The following is a 24,126-nucleotide window of genomic DNA, read 5'->3' as shown; positions in this document are numbered from 1 at the left end:
ATGACATGGCACACACAGTTTACAAATGCTTGTAAAAGTAGTGACCTATGGTTAACTGCCACCAATAATTTAAAAAAATAAAGAATTTGACCAGCATGTCAGAAACACTGTGGATCTCTTCCCAGTGACAACCCTCTCCCACGCTTTCATCTTTTCTTTGAGTAAATTTTACCTTTACATTTTACTTAATCATGACCTTCCTTTTCTTCATGCTCTTCCCACTTGAGTGTGCATCTATATGCGCCAGATACATCCATACAGTGTAGTGTTGTGTGTTTGGAATCTTTATAAAATAGGAATCATACTTGATGTCTTCTTTTGTCTTGCTTCTTGCATTTACTATCCATGTTAAATGTATCTTCATTTTTTTTTTCATTGCTTTGTAGTATTCTTTTGTATTAGTGCATTACAGTTTATTTACCCGTTCTGCTGTATTGGACAACTAAGTATGTATAGTTCGTATAGTTTGTGCCTAAAACAGATAAGGTTGCTATGACTATTCTTAAGGTATCTCTTTGTGCAGATGGATGTATATGTTCTCTTAGACATCCATAAAACAATAATGTGACAGTGGGCGGTGAAACCATCTTTTTCTAAATGAAAACTTTTGGATCAGTAATATAACGAAGGAAAACAGCCATTCTTTAGATCATTCTTAGGTGGGAGGTGCTGTCTGGACATAGAGATGGCTAATTCCTTTAAGGTAAATAAATAATCGAGTATCCAGAGTACTCTATGTTGCTTAAGATTCATGTCACGAGTATGTTTCATCAAGATAATAATGTGTTTTCATTTTAAAACTATTTATGGTATTTTAGAATTCTAAAATTAACAAGATATAATGTCCTTAGAGGGCAGAGTGTATCTTAGTTTTCCTTGATGTTCTTCACAGGCATCCGGCAGTGCTCGGAAGGTGCTAGACCCCATTAAGTATGCACACCCTCAATAAATATATTTAAGAATAAAATCATTTGTACAAATGGGTATTATAACCCTGGGAAGGGGGCCGGAGTAGATTAGCTTAACTTCAAACTTCTGTTTTGAAAGTCTTCCTAGAAAGCTGGAAGAGAATAATAGTTTGAATGGGTCAATGTAATAATTTGTTTTCTCCGTAGCAATTCTTTTTTTTTTTTTAATAGAGGCATTTTTTATTTATTTATTTGTTTTGTTTATACATGCACTGGGTACAGTCAGAAGTGCGGGAGGGTGAGAGAATTCACCAGAGCCAGAGCGGGGAGCAGAGCAGGCAGAAGGACCAAAGCATACTGCTGAGGGGAGCAGCGGGCGGCAGGAGAGGTCTGCGCGGGCAGGAGAGGTCTGCACGCCATGTGGGCCCCTCCTCCGGTGGCCGGGGAGCAGCTGGGGATCGAACCGGCACTGCAGAGGCTGCGGGCAGCTTCGCAACCCAGCGCTCAACCGCTGAGCCACGGGGAGGCCCTACCGTAGCAATTCTTGCCACATTCTTACAGGGCATACGTACAGGCTATTTCTTTCTTTCTTTTTTTTTTTATTAAAGATTTATTTATTTATACATACAAGAACTGGGGTACAGGCCAGAAGTGTGGAGGGTAAGAGAATTCACCAGAGACAGAGTGGGGAACAGAACAGGCAGACTGAAGAAATACACTGCTGAGGGGAGCAGTGGGCAAGGCAGGAGAGGTCCACTGAGCCATGTGGGTCACCTCCCTGGCTGGGGATTGAACTCATGCTGCAGTGGCTGCTGATAGCTTCATAGGTTGTGTCTTAACCCCATGTGCGCCACCAGGGAGGCCCCAGTACAGGTTATTTCTAAGGTTCTTTTTAAATTATAATTTGGGACTTCTGTTTGCCTTTTGAAATAGAAGACCAAATAATTAGATGCACATTTATGAAGTCTGATAGACCTGTGCTTCAAAGCATCAATATTTTAGGACTTGGCCTGATTTTACCAGTCAAGACCAGATCATGGTAAATTTATTTCAGTGTATCCTGTAGTTATGGGATTCACTCTAAAGCTTCAGTGTAAGAATCAGAATAGTGTTAGCCATACCATTCTGCCTTGATTGAAGTCTTATTCCTGTTTGTATCATTGGCCTAATACTAACATGCACACTGCCCAGCTCATCCAAGAACTATTTCAGGTATTGTGGAAAAGGTGCATTAATTGAAAAATGGCTTACCCGGGATCAGACTGGGAGACAACACTGCTATTTGTCAATTCAGCAACTGTCCTCACCATAGTTCATTTTGCTTCTCTGTTACAACAAAGGTGTTTGAATTCTTTTTTGCAATAAAAAGAGTGTTATGATTTGTCTTCCTCAGGGATTGTAACATCAAAAAGTGCTCTTAAATATATTACTACTTTATTTAAACTATTCACTTCCCAAGCACTTGCGCGGTACTTTGCACAAAGAATGCCCTGGACATGCAAAAGGAAAATGCTCTGCTGGGTCTTCCTTTTTATTTTGTTTTACTGTGGTGAGTTTATGACTTAATGCCGAGCTTCTTTATAGATTTATTTCTCACAGGTCACAATTCCCTTTAATGTGTTTTCTATACTTATAGGAAGAAACGCCAAGTCAGTGTCTTAGTCTGTTCAGGCAACTAGAACAATAAGCCGCGTAGCTTATAAACAACAGAAGTTTACCTCACATTCTGGAGGCTGGGAAGTCTAAGATCAAGGAGCTGACATACTCATTTTCTGGTGAACCTGCTTCCTGGTTCGTTGACAACTTCCGTTTCCTTAGAACCTCACATAGAGGAGAGTGAGGTCTCTTATAAAAGCACTTTTCTCACTCATAAAGCCCCACTGTGTTGACTGAATCACCTTCCAATACCATTCATTACTATAAGGGTTAGGATTTCAAAATATAAATTTGGAGTCTAGGGGAGACAGAAACATTCAGACCTCAGCAGTTAGCAAATACTAGTAGAAATTGTATTTTCCCCACATGACTTTCTTGCTATACGAAAGGAGGGCCTTTAAGTTCTTGCATGGGTCAATTGAAAACATATTTTTGAATGATGTAGTCTGTGGTTTTTAGATATTTTCTTGACAATTTTTTTCTTAATTTGGGATAAACATTTTTTAATCTTTTATGGACTTAAAAATATTAAAATCAAAGAATTGGAAAGTAGGAAAGCAATATTGCCAATTTCCATGACAGCAGCATCGAGTTGCTGTGGGTAGGAAGGCAACCGAGCTGGGATTGCTGTGATAATAAGTGGCATTTAAAGAAAACTATCCTGGCAGCATACAGTCAAGAACCTCTACCCTCACCTGGAGGAGTGCCAGACTCCTCTACCCATACTATTTTCTGAACCCCTATAAATATAATAAGCAAGATAGTGGTCACATTAAAATGCTCTTAGCAGCAAGGTTAGAATGATACAACCTAATAAAACAGAAATGGTTGAAATTCACATAAAAGAAATTTTCCATGTGGCTTCTTCCCTGGAGTTAGAACATTTAATATGTTAATGTGCATGTTGAAGATATAGGAAGACACTTGTATTTCAAAGGATGTGTTTTCATGAACTTGGGATTTGGGAAACACTGAATTAAAATATAGCATAATTAGGTAAGAGGTCACTGAAGGTTAAAATACACACTCGCTGCATGGATAAGGATGGCCATGGACTCCTGCTTTTCATATCCTCAAGAACAGAATAGACAGTCCTCTGTATTTTGCTCTTTGTAAAACTGATTCTCAGCAGAGGCTTCCCTTGGCAAGGTGGTAGCAGAATCTCAGTTGCAATTTGTCAAATATCTTTTCTGTATCTATTGAGGTGACTGTATGTTTTTTCTTTTTAGTTTGTTTATGTAAAGAGCCTCACTTGGTCATGATTCCTAAGATCCTTTAATATATTTTTAGATTTAATTTTTTTTAAAGATTTATTTATACAAGAGCCCAGATACAGTCAAGATGCACCAGAGGGTGAGAGGATTCACCAGAGACAGAGTGGGGAACAGAACAGGCAGACTGACAAAATACACTGCTGAGGGAAGCAGCGGGAGAGACAGGAGAGGTCTACTGTGCCATGTGGGACCCTCACTGCCCGGCCGGGATTGAACTGGCGCTGCAGAGGCTGCAGACAGCTTCACAGGGTGATGCTCAACTGCCTGCGCCACCAGGGGAGGCCCTATTGTTAGATTTAATATGCTAAATTTAGTTTAGAATTTTTACATCTGTGTTCATCAAAATTATCAATTTGTACTTTGTTTATTTTCTTTGTCTAATTTTTGGTATCATTGCAATGCTGGCCTCATAGAGTGAATGGGAACTATTGCCTCTATTTGGGGGAAGAGTTTCAATAGAATTGTTACTGTTCCTTCATGAAATGGTTGGGGGAATTTACCCTGAAACCATCTGGGCTTAGAATTTTCTTTGTGAAAAGTTCATAAACTATTATCTCAATGTAATTCCAATACCAGTACCCTCAATTCCAGTCCAACACCCCAAAGTTTTCCTCTTTTTTTACAGTTTTCCTCTTTTCCAGATTTATAACTCCTTTCTCTGACAATGAGAAATCTGTCTCCCGTTATCTTTAATATATTTATTTCTTTGATTAAACCAAACTTTCTTTGCCAGTGCTGCCTCTCTCCCATATAAATGCCCTGTTCATTCCACTTGGGTGCTGACACCCTGCTCAGGGCTGTAGGTGCTACCTCCTTCCCATTCCCCATCCCACACGGATGCCCTCCTCACCCCACATGGCTCTGACACCCAGTCTCACACTACCCATTGTATGGACACCGCACACTTCTCATTCATTCATGATATTGCTCCTGCCATTTTATTTTATTCCATTTAAAGTCCATGTTGTCTAGTACATATTTGTGATTGATAAATAGTAAGATGACATGGATTTTTAAATGGACACATACTATATTGACACCCTAAAGAATATGTTAGTATTATCAAAATGACCAGAACTTTCATTCCAGCTCTGCTTATGTCTGACTCTGCCGTCACGGACAAATTAAATGAACTTCTATTTCTTAATCTGTTAAATGGGATGTGGATAGAAATAATAATACTAATATATATGATGCCTAGTATGCACCAGTTTACTATGCAAAAAATGTGACATATATTATCACCTAATCTTTTTGGAGGAGATACTATTATTCTATTCATTTTGCAGAAGAGAAAACTCATTTGAGGTAGGTGCCATTATCATCTCCATTTTATATATTAAGAAATGAAGCATACAAAAGTAATTCACCCAAAGTCATATATCTAATAACTGGTGGAGCTTCTTTATAGATTTATTTCGCAAACTATACTTCTTGAAAGCAATACTTCCCAACACATGAAATTTCCTAGTACCTCGTGGACTCTAGCAAATAATGATCATTTTAATATATGAAGTGAATAATTTTAACAACTCTAAGTCATTGCCAGGTCCATGACACATGATGAGTCATGGCATTGCCCATTGGAAGTAGAGAGGATGATCCTTTTTTTAGCTTGAATACAAATTAGAAGTAATTTTTTTACTAGACGGAGTTTAAAATCCTCTCTATTCCAGATTGGCAAAGGAGACTTAAAAAAAAGACTTATTTTTATTTATGCATACAAGAACTGGGGTGTAGGCCAAGGGTACAGAGGGTGAGAAGATACACCAGAAGCAGAGTGAGGAGCAGAACAGGTGGATCTACTGAAATACACTGCTGAGGGGAGCTGCGGGTGAGACAGGAGAGGTCTGCTGCACAACATGCATCAGCTCCCTGGCTGGGGTTTTGAACTCAGGTGGAGGAGGCTTGATAACACTGAGACTTTACCCCTGCAACACCAGGGAGGCCCCAAAAGAGACATTTTTATATAGAAAAAGGACAGACTCAGAAATAGGTTTTGTACTTAAATATAAAAGAATATTTAAGATGAGAAAAGATGTTTCTAGTTCATAGAAGATGAGAAAAAGGATTAGTGGTATCCTAGAAATAAAAATAAACAAAGGACATCAGGCCTGAAACAAGTAGCATGTGCTTGTAAAGAGAACAATAAAGACTGGAGAAGCATCTATCATTCCAGTCCAGCATTTAATAATAGTCAAAGCCCACAGATCCATTAATGTGATGAATCTATGAACACAGCACCAGATAGGTACTCAGTAAACACTTGTTGAATTGACCTGATAATCCCTTAAAAATCTTAAGTTGAGTTTCTGAAAGAGAGAACGTGTAAGAAGAAAACAGCCTCAAGATTCTGGAGACTGAAAAGTCCATGAAACTGACTTAGCAGACTAGAGAAAGCAGTCCTATACTGGCTGCGAGGAAAACTGCACAGAAGCTCAATTTACATTGTAAAATCCCTCAAGACCCAGGTATCTCTGAAAGGCCAGGGTGAAGATGGGGTTAAGACTTAGCTGACAGGGTGTTAATGAAGCAATTATTCTTTTATTCCCTTCTACTTTGCACAGCAACTGCCCCTGACCTTCTTAGCTCCCTGACTGCTGGCTGTCAACCCACATGCACCTGGCAGAAAAATAGAAATCTTCTCTGGGGAAGAGAAAAGAGCCAAGATCTTGACATCAGAAACTCCCCAAGGAATAGAATTAAGATCTTGACATTGGGACTCTCCCAAGGAGTAGGCCTGGCTAGACTGCCCTAGAGTGAAGACCACAGTTGACAAGCTACATGCTCAGAGTTTCTAATTAGCTTTCTGGTGGACAACTTTCAGATTGAGCAAACACCCAGAGAGTAGCAGAGGACAAGGAAAGCCTCTGTTATGGCTGTTATGGTTTAGCAAAGAAGAGAAGTTGTTACATTCATTACAGAAGAAGAAGGAGCTATGTTTAAAAAACATATAAGCTTTTGGAAATTAAAATTATGATGAAAGGTGGGGGAGTAGAGAGAAGATAGAGACAGGGTAGAATTTAGGAAATATTCCAAAAAGTGAAATAAAAAGGCAAAGATACAGAAATATAAAATTAGAAGGCTAATCTAGAAGACTCAATATTTATATAATAGGAGTTCCAGAAAGAAGAAATAGAAAATGGGGGGAAGGAAATTGTAATTTCTTCTCTCTAATTTCCTTTCTAATTCAAAAAAATTTCTTTGAAAGATATCCTTGCCTAGCACAGTAGTCTAAAATACACCCACACTTGGGCCTCCTTGGTGGCACAAGGGGTTGAGCACCGCACTATGAAGCAATCCACAGCATCTGCAGCACTAGTTCGATGCCTGGCAGGCCAGGGAGAAACCCATATGGTGCAGCAGACCTCTCCTGTCTTCCCCGCTGCTCCCCTCAGCAGTGTATTTCAGTCAATCTGCCTGTTCTGTTCCCCACTCTGTCTCTGGTGGATCCTCTCACCCCCCACATCTCTGACCTGTACCCCACCTCTTGTATGCATAAATAAATAAATCTTTAAAAATAAAATAAAATAGACCCACACCATATCATCATAACACTTCAAAACAATAGGAAAAAAGAGAAAAATCCTACAGTCTCCAGAGGTCTGGGGGAAAAGGGTTGTATATAGGAATCAAGAATCAGAATGGCCCCAAATTACTCAACAGTAGGACCTATGAGTCAATGAAACAATGTCTTTGAACTTGTGGGATAAAATCATTTCTAATTTCAATTCCATTCCCATACAAATATGTGAAGGCAGAATGAAGATCTCTAAAACTCTTACCTCCTTGCACCCTTTCTCAGGAAGCTCTACCAGAACAAGGAAGTGAAAAAGAAAGTACAGGAAATAAGTAATTAAATCCTTTCTTTGATATAGACCATTCCTGAAATGGAAAAGTCACAAAATAATCATATTATCTAAAGCTTAAAAAAGTAAACAAGAGAGTTACTGCTGTAAGAGTTCGAAAGGGCTGCCTGGATGTGTGGTGGTGGGATTGGAAGCAAGAAAAAAATTGGTATTTATAATAAAGTTTTTAAAGCTGTTTAATTCTTTAACTGTTTACAAAATCCATAACAGGTTAAAAAAAAGAAGTGTTATCGTGGCTAATTAAAAATAAAAGGAACATATAGTAGAAAATAATGGAAACTCATGCCTGAGATATTTTCTTTGAACTTACCCCATCAGTTAATCTATTATTTCAACCAACTGGTTTCCAGTCAATCCATTCCCCAGTTTTACGCATGACAAAGCCATGCTATGCCTGCTTTTAACTAAAAACAAGAGAAATGGCTGGGGGAATGTTTGTGCTGTTCATCAGCATGGATTTTTATTAGATGACTACTGTGCAGAGCCCTAAAATTTTGAAAAGAGGTTTAACTTTTATTTGGGAATCATTAACCAAAAGACAGCTAAGACATTGTTCTGATTAAAAGGAAAAGTTCCATATAATCAAAAAAATTACTGTTTGACAACCTGAAAACTAGAAAAAAAAATGTTTAAACAACGTAATGTTGTAAAGACACTGAAAAATGAGGAGCCTGCAGACCTGCAATAAGTCCTGTTGTACATGTCTAGTGGAAAATACGCTGTTGTATAGGTATATTTAGTAGGTTCTTAGGCTGAATTTTTGGCGTTGTTAGTCATACACAATGTGTTTAATCTTTTATTTATTGTACATCAAGCTTGGCACTCAAATATGCCAGGCATGAGAAGGAGGCACCACTCGGAAGCCATCTTCTTTGGCCACTGATCTTATATCCAATCTAAAGTGAAACTTTTGCACAGACCTTCAGCCCTCCTCTGCTTTAGTTCTGCCAACTCTAAAACGGGGGTAATCATTCTTGCTTACCTATTAGAGTTGTTCCAAAAAGTAAGATAACTGTCCAAGACAATCATATTTTGAAAAATAAAAGGACTACTAAATATCATGATAAGCACAAAGAAAAAGCAGGGTTGAATTCAGCTTTTCAGCATCCACATGAATAGGTGTCATTTAACTCAACGTTATAAAGTATGTATATTCTATAAAGTACACCCATATTTTAAAATTGTGTGATATTTACCAGATACTAGTTATCTACTAAGTCTGTAAAATACAAAATGTGTATATGTTTCTGTGTTGCTCTGTTTACAAAGTCCTAATTCAGGAGTTCACGTATAGTCAATGAACCAGCTACATTTAGCTTACGCTAAAGTAAAAGTAGAACGTGTTTTGCCAGTGTCATAGCAATGAGTCGACGAGCCCCTCTTAACACTTTTTGGTTCCATGGTTTGAGTGACCACATTTTGAGTTACGAGGCCTAGTGACCTCATGGCCATAAAAAGTTATAACACTCCCACCCTATTAGATATTGCATTTATATCTAGCTTATTCATTTCTGCCTCTACATTTGGTAACTTGGGAAATAATGATGTCACTGCTCTGCATGGCACTTACTAACTTCTCTGTTTAGGCACATGTTTTGGGAAGCCTACATTTATTTAGTAAGTCTTACCTCCACCTTGGTAATACATATAACCTTTATTTTTCTAAGAAAGTCAGGCAACAGTATTATTCTGTTTGATGCATTGTTTGAAGGAAAATTATGTATTCTAAAGTGTACTGTTTCTGAAAAATCATCTGTACATTTGCTGCAGGGGTTTTTCCTTGTGCATTGACAACTTTGAGCTGATCGTGTGACTCAGGTTCAGTGTTCCAGTTGGAACCACGCTCTTTGAGCTGTCATTCTTCAGCTGGCCTTCACTGCCACCGTCTTTCTTTACCACCTTGCTTTTGATTTGAAAGACTACAACTCTCTCTTGTTCTTTTTCCTTGCGACAGTCCAGCTCCATCATGCTAGTAGCAGTTTTTAGAAATAAATAGAAACCAGGCATAACCCTGGACTACAAAAAAAGCCACCTGTTCCAAAGATAGGGTAGAAATGAGCGAGCAGTCTTCCTGGGGAAAGAAATGCATGGGTACCCAATGCAGCTCAGTAATCACCTGCCAAATTTGTTCATGTTCTTAGTTTCCAAAATGATTTCTTTTCTCAAACTTGCTACACTCCCTACTGATCTTCCTCAACTTTTGACCTGACAGTATAATTCACTTAGAAAATACAAGTAAACAGACATGAATTCCATTATTTCCCTGCCATCTAAAACTGTCAAACCTGCTCACTTCTCATTGGCCTGTACTATGCCTTTCCTCCACTTCTGTGAACAAAAAGTCAGCTCCAATGCAGAATCCTCCCCCTTGTCATTCTTAACATTCCTCTCTCTCCTGAATCAGTTTTTCTCTCTGTTTGACACTTTTGTCATCCCCGTGGCTTGGTGTCTCCTGACATAAAAACAAAAACAAACAACAACAACAACCTTCCCTTGACTCTACATACCACTCTAGCTACTGATTCATTTCTCTTCCCAGTCACTGGCCAATGTGATACACTTCATAAAGGAGCGAGCAGGTGTTGAATGCCCCTCAGAAATCAAGGTCCTTTAATCTGACCCTTGAAGGAGTGGCTATGGGCACTGTCTCCATTTCTACCTCCTCTGTTCTCTCCAGCCTCTCCTGATTGTGCTGTTGACCCCTTCATTCCACTAAAACTACTATTGTCTGGGCCCCAGGAATCCCATCAAGCCAAACACTATAACCCTTAGCCCCTCAGCAGCATTCAACACAGTTGAGTCCTCTCTCCTTGAAATACTGGTTCTCCCAATAGCAGAGCCTGAAACAAAGACTTGTATGCAAATGTTTTATTTGAAGAAAGATTCCAGGATGCTTAAGTGGGAGATCACAAAAGAGAGAAAGCCAATACAAAGTCGTGTTATGCAGTTGGTCATGGCTATAGGTTGACTGTTAGAAATAGGGCTTGATTCATAAGACCCTGAGGAGACTTGTAAGATGTGCCTCAGAATTATCTGCTTGGGGAATAAAAGAAGTGTAGATCCATTAGAGTTCATCCCCCACAGCTCAGCCACATTATCTTCTCAGTCCACTGGTCAGAGCAGCCGTAGGAAGGGAAAGGTAAGCTAGTTCCTGCTTTTATTTAGTTTCTGCTTTTAGCAGGCACTGTCCAGTGTGCCTGTGTGAGTCCTTGAAGCCTTCGTGGGACTTGTCACTGCAACAGTGATGAGTAAAGGTAGGGCTGACAGGATTTGAAGGAGTCCCAAGTTCCCTGAATCTACACTTAGCAATTTAGTTGATTTCTCTATTTCACATTCAAATGTTGTCATTCCCTATGGCTCTCTGGGAGCTGCTGGTCTTTTACACATAAAACCACTTTCACAGATGACCTCATTCAGCCACATTGATGTAGTATCTATTTTAAGTCTAACCTTAATCTCTAAAGAACTCCAATCTTGTATATCTAATGGTCTGCTTGACAGAGGTCTCGATGCATATCTAAGATGCTTCTCAAATTGAATCTCGTTTCATCACCACCACCCAAAACAGACCCTCCCCCTAGTCTTTAGGCTGGGCCATCACCCCGCCAATGTTCGGGCCCAATCTTCAGAGTTAGTTTTTATCCCCATACTAGCAAGTTCCATGGACACATCCTATAAACCATGTCCTTCCCTTCCTGCATCTCTGCTACTGCTGCCTGACCCCAGCCATCAGCTCTCACCTGTCTCCGTGAAATTTTGCTAACTTGGTCTCTTGCCTCCTCTCACTCCATTCTTTCCCCAAAGCATCCTGAGAGACTAAATGAGGGGTTGGCACTTTCCTGCTTGAAACTTTCCTTTATATTGATATCAAAACTCCTCACCCACCGTGCCAAATTTGTATCATGCCCCTTGCCCTCTGTGCTCCCTGTCCTTTCTACTCCCCCACCTTAGGGCCTGCAGCTGTCTGGAAGGTTCTTCTTTTTACATGGCTGCTCTTTGTAACTAGTATCTCAGCTAAAATGCACCCCAAGAGGTCGTCCCTGGACGTATAAACTAAAATACCCACCCAGTCTCTTTCTATCTTGTCACGTATATTATCTGCATAGTGCTTATCACTATCTGATATTTTTCTGTTTATATTGTTTCCATTTAACTAAAATTTAAAGTCCAAGAGAGTAAGGATCTTCTTTGCCTTTTTTTACTGAGAGCCGTACAAAGTAGGTACTCCATAAATACTTCAGTGAATGAAAAAAGTAAGTGAAAAAATTAAACAGCAAACAAGCCATAGGGTTTAGTTTCTAAGAATTATTCCTACTGGGAATAGATGCCAAAAAAAAAAAAATGTGTGTATATGAAATAGTACCTTTTGGGACATAATGGATGAATCCTGAGGTGATTGTGCTAAGTGAAATAAGTCAGAAAGTGAAAGATAGTTACTGGATGATTTTACTCATTTGCAGAATATAAATAACCAAAGAAAATAAATTGGCAAAACACAACAAAAATAATTCTTAGTCTTTGTGAAAAATATAGTGGTTATAGGAACACAGGTGGGGGATCAGGAAAGTGTAGGGGAGACAATGTGAAAGGATATTGACGCTGGGGCTTTGGTGGAGGGTGAGACACTGCCCATACGTAGGTGTGAAGTTGTATGCCCAAAATGACATGCAAACAATTAGCAAATCAATAAAATTTGTGGAAAAATTAAGAAAGTAAAATTAAAATTTTTGAAATGTGTCCAACATTTACAATTTGGAAATATAATCAGGCCTGAGGGCAAATCTGGATTTTTATTATTTATCATCTATATATCTTTGAGCAAGTAATCAAGCCTTAGTTTTTAATCTGTGAATGAGTATAATAACGTTCATCTCATGGAGCTGTTGTGAGGAGTGAATGTGATGATGCAAATAAAGTGCTAGTGCAGTGTCTGGCTCAGGGTAAATGCTCAATAGATGCTACTCATTGTCTTCATCACCTATAGGCTCAATTTCATTTATTCGTTTTAAAGTAGCATACCAACTACTCGTTTTACTTCTTTTTCTTTTATTTATTTTTAGTGAGAACACTACTCCCTTAGCATGTTTGGTTATTTAATGTTATCAACTATGGTCACTGTGTTTTATGTTAGATCCTTAGACCTTACTTGTGACCTCGCTAAAGGTTTATGTCCTTTTACCAACCTTTCCCTATTTCCACCCCTCTGCCCCCGGTTCCTGATAACCCCTTTTCTAGTCTTGGTTTCTTTGAGTTTAACTCTTGTTTTTCTTCTTTTTTACATTCCACATATAAATGATACCATGCAGTATTTGTCTTTCTCTGACTGGCGTATTTCATGTAGCACAATGCCTTCAGGTTTCACCCATGTTGTCACAAATGGCAGGAGTTCCTTCTTTCTCATGACTAATATTCTGTTGTGTGTGTGTTTGTTTGTATGTATGTGTGCATGTATCCCACATCTTATTTATCCAATAGTCATTCTTTGATGCCTTGGTGAACACTTAGGTTGCTTCCCTGTCTTGCTTTCTTATGTATTTTGGATATCGTTTTTATTTTGGGTTTATTTTTATCTTTTATTTTTTTCTCGTGTGCTTCTTACCACCTTCATCCTCAGCCTATCTTCATCTCAAACTCATCACAGTCTTATCTCATTCCTCTCATTTAGGAAATTATTATAGGGTTAATACCCTTCAATCATTACAAATCAAAAAATGGTACCCAGAAACCCCACCACATGCTTCTCCAGCATTATCATGCCCCATACCTCACTCCCAAAAGTAATCAGTTTCCTGCCTTGATAGTAACCTCTTCCTTCTATTTATGACGTTGTTGCCCAAGAGTGCATCATTAAACCCTATAGTATCTTACTTGATTTTGTTTTAAATCTTCTAACTTCTTCGCTATTTATCTGTTGAATGATCTGAGTGATTTTTGGTATGTAGCATCTTCTACAGCCTAGATTTTGTTCATGAGGCTGTTCATTTTATTCCTTTCTTCTGTGTTTCCTGCAAATTGGATCCAGAAACTTGAGCAAACCTAGGTTATACCCCATGATAAGATGCCAGGTGATTGTCCTGTGCCTTCTGTAATATCATCATCTAGATGTATTAATTCATACATGGGGTTATAAAATGGTAATATTATACTTTGGTCATTTCATTTTCACTTATTAGCCCAAGAAACTTACAGTACTTTTAGGCAATAAATAAACCAGCCACATCTCCCTTCGAGTCACCTCTCTGGTAATTCTATTTGAAATGGTGAAACTACTTTGTATGTACCAACAGGATCAAATTTTACTTTTATAAGAATGAAAACAATGCATACCTGCTTTCTGCTAAACGAAACTTCTGCATCTCTTTTTGGAGCCCTATCAAAAATGACACCACAATATAGAGTATATTGCTTTTAACGTGTAACACATTTCAAGTGATTAGATCATATAAATGTAAATGTTAGCGAAGTGATTGAGATCTTTGCAAATCATTGTGTTGAATATATGGTTGCATTTAGTGCATTAATATTGTAAGTGAAGTTCAGCTTCTAACTTCATACACAAGTGTTAATGAATAGGCATATTTACCTACTGATTAAATAAAAATAGTTTCCCACATTGATGACTGACCCTATCGGGGCTTTAGAGAATTATTACTTAAATCTTTACCTGGCATTCTGCTCAGCTTTCTATGTAATTTATTTCATGACTAAATTACCCAAGGCTTTACAACATTATTCACCCATAACTGGTGTTTTTTCTAAGATAATTTAACATTCCTTTGCCTAGCTAGCCACACTGCTAAGAACAGCATTTTAAGATCATAGCAGATTATGCTCTAATATTTTTATTGTTGATGAGATAATATCTAGTAGAATTTATTTTCATTTAGACATCCAAATACATATTTTATTGTTTTAAAGCAAAATATAAAATGTCTTTTAAATTAAAATGTTATCATAAATTAATGGATGGATAGAGAAAAGGATAAATACATGAAGAAGCAAGTATAGAAAAATGTTAATGGTAGAATCTAGGTGATGGGCAAGAAGATGTTTACTGTAAAATTCTATTCTGCTATATACTTGGAAATGTTTACTATAAAAAAATGAGAGAAAATGCCATTATAAACATTAAATTGCTATGAAAGAAATATGGAAAATACTTTGGATTTCATTCTAGAATATCCCTATTTAAAACCAAACTTTTTAAGAGCTAGAAGAATTACAGTTGAAAGATCTTCTACGTATATTTAAGCACAGTTTGTTTCTGTCCTTTGGAAGCTTTCTATCCAAAGTCATTTCAGAAAGATTTCCTTGATGTAGGCTTAAAATAAAAACCAACAAAAAAATTTTTTGAACTATGTACCAGAAGATGCTGGGGTGGGCAGCTCTCCTTCCCCACACACTCATGCACTTCATAGGCCTTTTGTTTTTAGCAGAACAGGAGGGATGTGTTTGGTTGGAAGCATAGGTTTCCAGAAGATTTTAAGAGGATGATGTCCATTTTGTCATCAGCCCCTAGAAATGGATTTGATTCCTCAGGATTAAAGAAATATAGGCAGGCCTTCTGAAAGTCTGGGCACAAGCAGAGCTGCTGAGGGCTCTACATACCCCAATGTTAAGAAAGCAACAGTGGAAGTCACTCTGCCTGCAATTCAGATCAACTTCTGGCATCCAGAGGACTGGCAGTTTGAGGAACAACCAAAAAGCAACATCCTTGGCATGGATATTGTTCGCAGAGTGAGAACCTGTAGCACAGAACTAATGGGTTTCTTCTAAGCAGTGGTGTGGACATCTGAATGGAAGAGAAATGATGGCGGATGCAAATGAGACTCTGTGCGAGATAAGCTAATAGACACAGTTGCAGCTGCCTCTGGTAGCTCACAGAAACAAGTGAGACATACTTTGAGTAAGTTTCTTGTTTGGAAATAAGTTTGCTAAAAGCAAATCCTGTGGTGGGAATTCTTATTTAAATGATTGGTTTGATGACCATTCTCCGGAGAAAGCATGAGGAAGCAAGAGAGGACTTGGGGAAGAATGACAGCTGGAGGTTAGCTTCAACCAGACCTCACCCAAAAGCTCTGGGGAATAGATTTCTTCTCATAATTGTTCCTAACTTGAGGCAAAGGGGGTTGGTCTTGTGTATCAACCAATCATTGGCTAAAGTTTGCCCCAAGTGTGGAGATTTAGAATTGTCTTCCAAATGAAGAGGCTCCTGAGAGCCTGCAGCATGTGCAGGGTCCATAGAAAGGAGCTGTATGCAGCACCAGGAGCATCAATATGCTGCTAAATTCCTCTTTGCAAGTAGGGGGAGGGTCTCAGCTACTGTAATCTAAATGTAGATGTAAATGTGACCCTACTTTTATAGCCACAGGCTTTGGAAGCCAGCTGCATTAACCAATAATTGATCTTAGATTAGCTTTAATCATGTAGATCAATCAAAATGGTTCTGGGATAAGGACAAAAAATGGCATAAGTGCTTTTCCTCTGGGGACTGTACCTGATTTATCTATAACTCCATGCTCATGATTAGGTAATATTTTTATAATTCTTTTTTTCAAAGTAGTCATAGTGTGAAAAGAGAAGTGTATTCAGTTAGCTCACAGGGAATTCAATTCTATTTCTTCCACTTCTGTAGCTTCAGCCAAGTCTTTAAACCTCTTGGACCTTTGTTACATAAGAGAAGATTGACATTTGCTGCAATCTTATTAATATTTTGCTTATTATATCTATGAAGTCATAGGGAGCCATTGAAAGTCTGCTAACAGAAGCCAATAGGTTTAAGATATCTTAGAGAACAGTGAACCCAGTAACTGTGTGCTGCGTGGTGGAATGAGAAGCAGGGAGACAAACTAGAGAGTGGCACTGTAAGGGCAGGAACTGGACCCACAGTACAGGTTTTCTGATCCCATGCAGACCGGGTAAAAGGAGGAGTCAGAGTCCTCAGTAGTTTTGCAGGTTTTTTATTTGGGGTTCACCAGGCATATGGCAGGCAGGGGTGCTGGCTGGGGGGCTGGGAGGCTGGCAGACCTCCCAGCCCCCAGCAAGTCTTCACTCTATCTGGGCTCTCTGGCGTTCTCTGCTTCTGCTTCAGCTTCTCCTTCAGGTGCTGCTGCTGCTGCTGGCGTCCCCTTGACGCCGCCCTTAAAAGCACAGTCTTAGCTCAGCTGAATCCCATCTACCTATGCCCACACCCTATTCCAGGTGCCCGCCATCAGGCATGCATTCAGGACAAGGATCCATCATCTATCCTGATGGCGGAAGGGCAGAAAAGCCTGATATTTTCTTTACCCTACAGGCACAGTAAGTCCAGCTTGAGGTAGTAAGGCCTACCCTGCCTCCTCCCCCAAGCACACTGGGTCAGGTCCCTGCAGAACTGTCTCATAACACCTTACAATTATATGTTCGATGTTCATTTTATCCACTAAACCTCACTTAGCATAAAGACAGGCACCGTACCTGTCTCATTCAGCATTGCAGAGCTATGTTCGGCAAATATTTGCTGCATAAATGGGGGAGTTGAATAAAATAGAGGAATGTTTAACCTAATAGATGATGTTTAGAATAAATAATAGGTCCTGTATCTGATAATGGGAAAGTCACAGATAACTTGAGAGCCTTGAGCCTGAGAGGACAGTAATAAAGGAGGTGGAGAGGTTCAATATATTGATTTTTCTATGGGTGCAAAATAGCCACAACCTATTGGATGAAAACAACACATGATTTCTGTTGGTCAGGGACCCAGGGACAGCTGCCTGGTCCTCTCCTCAGCTGCGATCAGTGGACTAATCAGGGATAAGTTTCATCTGGAGCTTGGGTCCTCTTGGGATCTCGTTCAGATTGTTGAGGAATTCTGAATTGAGCTAGTAGGAAATTAGTGGGACAGGATTAAAGTAGTTAAAGTAGTACAAGAAGAAGTGTTTGGTCTAGGACTCTGAGAAATCCCACATTAGTCAAGGGCAAGCCTGGGCGGAGATTGCATGCTGCTTGGAGAAGACAATGAGCTTTCCCAGGTCTCTTTCAGTCTAGCTCTGCCTGCACTGTCCTCAATTGACTTTCACTCTGGGGTATGTGAGATAGCACCACAGTTTGTATTTAAGCTATTTGTGGGCTCTTGTTGGCAAAATAAAATGAGACTTTTAGCAAAGACCATGAATCCTCTACCAACTTGGGGAAATCTGAGGTAGGGAGCCTTTCTGCTGTCTGAATAATTAAAAATTGACTCTTCCATCTAGTTCTGTGAATTGAATTTTTAATGATGAGTGAAAATTCTTGCTTAGTTTCTTTTTGGCCAGGCCTCATTTCTTTTAAGCCAGGAGCCCAGCTGCCCTAGCTGTTTTGCAGAAAGCAAGTAGAATTCAGAGGAAATGAAATAGTAGGAAGGATTAAGCAATTTTTGGACCCAAAACAGATATTCTGAGGCTCTTTGAAATTACCAGCATTGAAAGGGCTATCATTAATCAAATGCAATGTTGCCACATAGAAACTCAATTTAATTCTAATGTAACTAGTCCACAAATGAAATTGTTGCTTTTTATGGTGTCTCCAGACTGAGTTCCACCTTTTTCCCTTTCATTGAAAAGATCAACCTCAAACAATTTTGTTTTATTATGAGACCTACCTAGCTAACAAAGACCAAGACAAGAGTATTACCTGCTTCTGTCAGTATGCCAGTAATATTGCCTGACCTTCTCATATCTCACTTTCATTATTAGTTACAAATATTTACTTCCCCCACAGAGCAATTCTTATAGGTATTTTCATCATCTTTTTTTTCTTTATCATTTATCCCATGTTGAAAATTCTTGGACATAAATACTATGCATAGAAAAAAAGGATTAAAACCTACAGCTCTAAGAGTTAATAATCATCTCTGCAGCTGCAGTTTGTTCATCTAACATTTTAAATGGATTTTTCCATCTTTCTAAACCAATAGGGTAAGTGCTATGCACACTGTTGTAAAGTGTATTTCATGGCTCACTGGGCTTTTCTGTCTTTAACTTTCCAATATATGTAATTTGATTAAAATTTTTGGCTAGTCAGGATAAGGAGAAATAGAAGGAAATTGCTCTTAACGGAATCTCCAATGTGCCTGGGATTATAATTGAAGCAGAAATGAACATCTTTCTCTGCAGGAAGTTAAAGAAAGGCTTTGTTCCATTTTTACATTGAAGATCATCTGTTATTGTAACCTAGACACCTAAACCCACTCCAGATTCAAAATGTGCCATTTATAAACACACATGCCAAGTTTCAAATGCCCTTTTTGAATGTTTGCATATAATTTGAAGCTTGCAATGCCAAAGTAAAATACAGTTTCCATTGTATTGCATTACCCACACTGCATGTGAGCTGCCTCTTTTCTCTGACATTGCTTGAATAGACGAAGCATACTTTGACTTTGTTCAAAAAGAGAAATGTTTCTCGGCTCGACTGAAATGATTGCTAGGTATAAGCTGCCAACTTCATTTTCCCCCCACAGAAATGTACATTTTTCCCTATTATAAAATGTACTCAAATAGAATTGAGACAGTTCCCAAGTGTGTGGTTATCCAAAGGTAATCTCAACCCAATCTGATTAGAGGCAAGTGGCTCATGCCTCAAAATGCTCCAGGGTATGATTATTTTATGATAACCATACTCTGTATCATGTCTTATTGATTAACTAATAAAGTGTCCACATTGCTATTTAGAAGAAAAGCTGAGAAACCAGGGGACTTATTGGTTCTAGAAAGGAAGCAATTCTTTTGAAAGACCTGAACTACCTCTCTTGTAGCACCTTTTTACAATTTCAGGTGGAGTGTGAAAGGTCACAAACACCTATTTCAGTATCTCTTTGGGGGTAAGAGCATTTGTTAAATGTGACATGATGTATTTATTTTGCACATTCCCTAAATTGTTACCTTTCTCTGTTGTGAGAGCAGAGTGTGAGAACAAAGGGTTTTCCTTTAAAGAATGTTCTCATCTCCAGGTGACTTTATCGCACAGGTCCAGAGAAACAAAGATAGAACCAGAAAAATACAGCAACCAGCTTGTCTGTGGAAGCTATAGGTAGGTAATGTCACCTTGGAGTGAGAAGAGCATATGACTACCAGCAAATATTTTGCAACTAGGATAGCTTTTGGACTATTACTGGAAATGTGTCCCGGGGCATGTAAGTCGGACATTCAGACACCAACGATATCCTTATCTCCCGAAGGCTGTGGCTACACATCTGTAAAAAAAGAAGGGGGGGGGTGAGGGAATTGGAGCATTTACCTTAGGTGATTCAATTTAACAACCTATTTTGTCCCCATTACTTTATGTTTTCATTGTAAATATAAGCTTATGGCCTAAATTACCAAAACATTGCCTCAGTATTCCATTTTCTCTTACTGTGTAGACACAGCTAATGTATTCAAATTGAAAAATGTTCCACAAGTAATAGTGGCCAGCTATCGTTCTTGGTGATGCATCTTTTTGATCAAATTTAACTCTCTGAGAAATATAATCTAGTCACTTCTATAGTAATTGGTGAGGAGTCAGTGAGTGCTGGGGTCAGAAGATCTCTTTTACTCCTCAGTCCATTTCCCTGGCTGTACATTATTGATGTAGTCTAAACAGAATAACACTTTGAAAAGATATATACAGGGTTAGTTTAATTTATATATGCCCATTTTAAGTATCCCATTATTTACAGAGCCTGTGGTATTTTTATCTTAAAAATCCAAATCTGCTAGAAAGGAATTTCTGTTTATTTCCCAAAGAACATTTCACCAGAGTCTCTGTGTTTAAGATGTCCATTTAATAATGGCCACAGAAACCATCTAAACTGTTTTCAAAAGGACTTTAAAACTAATCAAACTGATCATTTAACACACATTTTCCTACTAACCTGACGCCATTTGTCCCTTTTAAAAGTATGGCTTTACTGTTCATCTCTTTTTATTGTTTGTTTATTTGTCATCAGACCTTTTGTGTTTGTTTCTGCTGGGTAGACACACTCCTTCTAAATTATCTGTGACAGTCTTGCTCTATCTTTGATAGTCTTGCTGAGCAGGATATAAAGACTCTGTCTTCTATGTTCATAAAATTAGGGGAACATGGAAACCCCATGGACTGATAATGGCATTTGTCCTAAGAAAAGTTGTCCAAGAAAAATTTCCCCCATTGTTTTCCACTCCAGAGAGTTAAGTGCGTCGAACATTTGGTTGTGTCTTCTCAAACATTAGTGGATCCCAGGATCCTCAAGCTCTCCCATATAGATGAAGGATGACTTATATTCTCATATTTTTCTCTTCTACTTGCATTTACTTAAGGCAGATTTTTTTAAAAGATTTATTTATTTATGCATACAAGAGCTGGGGTACAGGCCAGAGATGCAGGGGGTGAGAGGATTCACCAGAGACAGAGTAGGGAACAGAACAGGCAGACTGACTGAAATACACTGCTGAGGGGAGCAGTGGGCGAGTCAAAAGAGGTCTGCTGCGCCATGTGGGCTGCTCCCTGACTGGCCGGGGATCGAACTCGTGCTGCAGAGTCTGCGGATTGCTTCATAGTGCGGCACCACCAGGGAGGCCCAACGCAGGTATTTTGTTTTGCAATGAAGAGTGGAAATAATTTAGACACATGGAGACAAAGAGGTTGTATGTCTTCTCATCTGTGTCTCTGGCTGTTCATTTTGCTGTGTGTTTCAGTAACTTTCCAATTAAGTCAGCGTAGACAAAGTTGTGCTGCAGTAACAAATAACCATGACTTCACAGTGTCTTCAAATAATAAAATGTATTTTTCACCCAAAGGTGAAATCTTGTGTTGTCTGGATAGGTTCATTACCACACAGCCATGCGCTAGGATCCAGGCTATCAGGAGCACTGCTGGGGAGAGAGTTCTGGGAGTATCTTCACTGGTTAAGTGTCCTAGCCCAAAAGTAATACACACCACACTGACAAACATAATACACATACTCCATCCAACATGGGTTGCAGCAGGGGCACAGACAATACAGGGCTGTCTTGGTTCGAGAGAGTACGGGAGAGCTGGAAGCACTTGTGACCAACATGAATGACTACCACACACCCTCAACTGAAATGGTAGAGCCACTTTTTTCCAGTTTACCAAGAAACTCAATTAGCCTTTTCTCCCACATTACCATATAAATTCTTACCCTACCATAAACACTCAGGTTAAGGATCTATTATCAAAACTCGGGCCTCCCTGGTGGCACAAGGGAAGCACAGCACTGTGAAGCTATCTGCAGCCTCTGCAGCATGAGTTTGATCCCTGGCCTTCCAGGGAGCAACCCACATGGCGCAGCAGACCTCTCCTGCCTCACCTGCTGCTCCTTTCAGCAGTGTGTTTCCGTCAGTCTGCCTGTTCTGTTCCCCGCTCTGTCTCTGGTGGCTCTCCCCCCCCCCCCGCCCCCCCGCACCTCTGGCCTGTACCCCGGTTCTTGTTTGCATAAATAAATAAATTTTTAAAAAAAACAAACTTAAGGCTCAAGGATAGCTTTATTAGCTTTCTGTTGTTGTACAAATTTAGTGACTTAAACAACATGTATTTATTTTCTCATCTTTTCTGTGGATTGGAAGCCTAGCTGTGGGTTAGCGGAATAGTCTGCTCAGGTTCTCATCAGGCTGAAATCAAGGACTGCAATTCTATCTGAAGCTTAGGTTTCACTCCACTCTCATTGGTTGTTGACAGAATTAAGATTGTGGTAGTTAAAGTGAAGTCCCCACCTTCTTGCTAGCTATTGGTCAGGGACCACTCTCAGTTCCTGGCAGTCATACTCAGGTCCTTACCACATGGTTTCTTCTAGAAGCAGTTCACAACATGCTTGTTTACTTCAAGGCCTGCAGGAGAAATCTCTTTTATGGGCTTTCTGATTAGGTCAGACCCACCCAAGATAATCTCTTTTGATTAACTCAAAGTCAACTAATTAGGGATCTTAGTTACTGTCGTATCACATAGCCTAATTACAGAAGTGATATCCTATTTTCTTCACAGATTCCTCTCACACTAAAGGGGAGAGGGTTATATAAAGTGTGTATATACCACAGGAAAGGAATTTGGGGAGTTATCTTTGAATTATACCAACACAGAGACACAGAAGGGCCACATGTGTACAATTACAAACCAGTCTTGAACACCGTCTTAATAGCTGTCTTTACTGTGGTGTATATAGACAAAAATGGAGTACTGGGAAAAAAAAGATGAAATTTTGCCATTTGCGACAATATGCATGGAACTGGAGGGAATTGTGCTTAGTGAAATAAGTTAGAAGGAGAAAGACAAATACTGGATGGTTTTACTCATATGTGGAATAAATACAAAGAATCAAAACAAAGGAACAGATAAAATCAAGCCAAAACAAACCCTACTTATCTGACTATAGAATTGAGTCTAGCAGAGGGTGGGAGTTGGGAGGTGGGTAGATAGAGAGAAAGCCCAGTGGACTGGTGGAGGACCATGGGTGCTGTGGTGGTAGGTCTGGGCTATGGAGGACTCTGGGTGCTGGTGTGGTAACATACATCAGAAGAGGTGTGAACCGATTCGCCTAAATCATGTACAGTGTGGTAAACAGTTACCTCAATAAAAATAATATAATTTTTTAAAGATAGCTGGCTTCAATAATTAAAAATGATTGTTGAATTGTTCAGTGAATGAAAGTCTAAAATATAAAAGAAAAGAATAAAGGAAGGACTTCACTCCTATGAAATGACTTCAAGCAGAGCGCCTCACGAGAGTCTGTGATTGAGTCGTGTGAATCAGACCAGCCTCCCAAATGCTAAGCTTCCAGTTTACTGCCAGGCACCCTGCTACCTCGTCAGCACAGGTACATGTCACATCTTTAGATGGTTCTTGATGCTGTCTCTCTTTGTATCTCCTTTTTGATATCACATTTCTTTTTAAGGTTTGCTATAAAGGAACTTACTGCATTATTCTTTTCTAGAGAGAACAACATTGGTTACTCTGTGTCTTGCTTTCAACTGTCTAAAATGGCTCATTACTCTATTATATGTGCAGTATTGCCCAGAAGTAATTTTCCTTTTATTTTTGCCCACAATGTGGAAAATTAAGGTTGAAATACAACTTTATTTTTGCTTTTCCCAGAAGAAGTGACAGTGTAGTTTTTCCTGCCTGTTTTTCGACAAGCAGTGAAATATTATTTTGGCTACAACTATTGACTCTTTCATCCTATTTTGGCAAAGACTTTATATAGAGAGTCTCCTGCCCTTTTTTATGCCCCAGAGGTCCATCTCAGGGTCTTGCGGGATGGAGGCTGATTTCCCTCCCAGAGACTTTGTGACCTGGTTTTTCTGCCTGTCACTGCGCTCAGCTATGCCTTTGCACACAGTTCTTTTTCTCACTGGAGAAGCTTATTCCCAATTTCCCTACAACATTTCTGCTCAGGAAATACTGTTTTTTAATGCTGAAGAAATGAAG

The sequence above is a fragment of the Talpa europaea genome, assembly GCF_964194135.1.
Source record: "Talpa europaea genome assembly, chromosome: 5".
In the NCBI taxonomy this organism is placed as follows: domain Eukaryota; kingdom Metazoa; phylum Chordata; class Mammalia; order Eulipotyphla; family Talpidae; genus Talpa; species Talpa europaea.
This window is presented reverse-complemented; position numbering follows the sequence as displayed.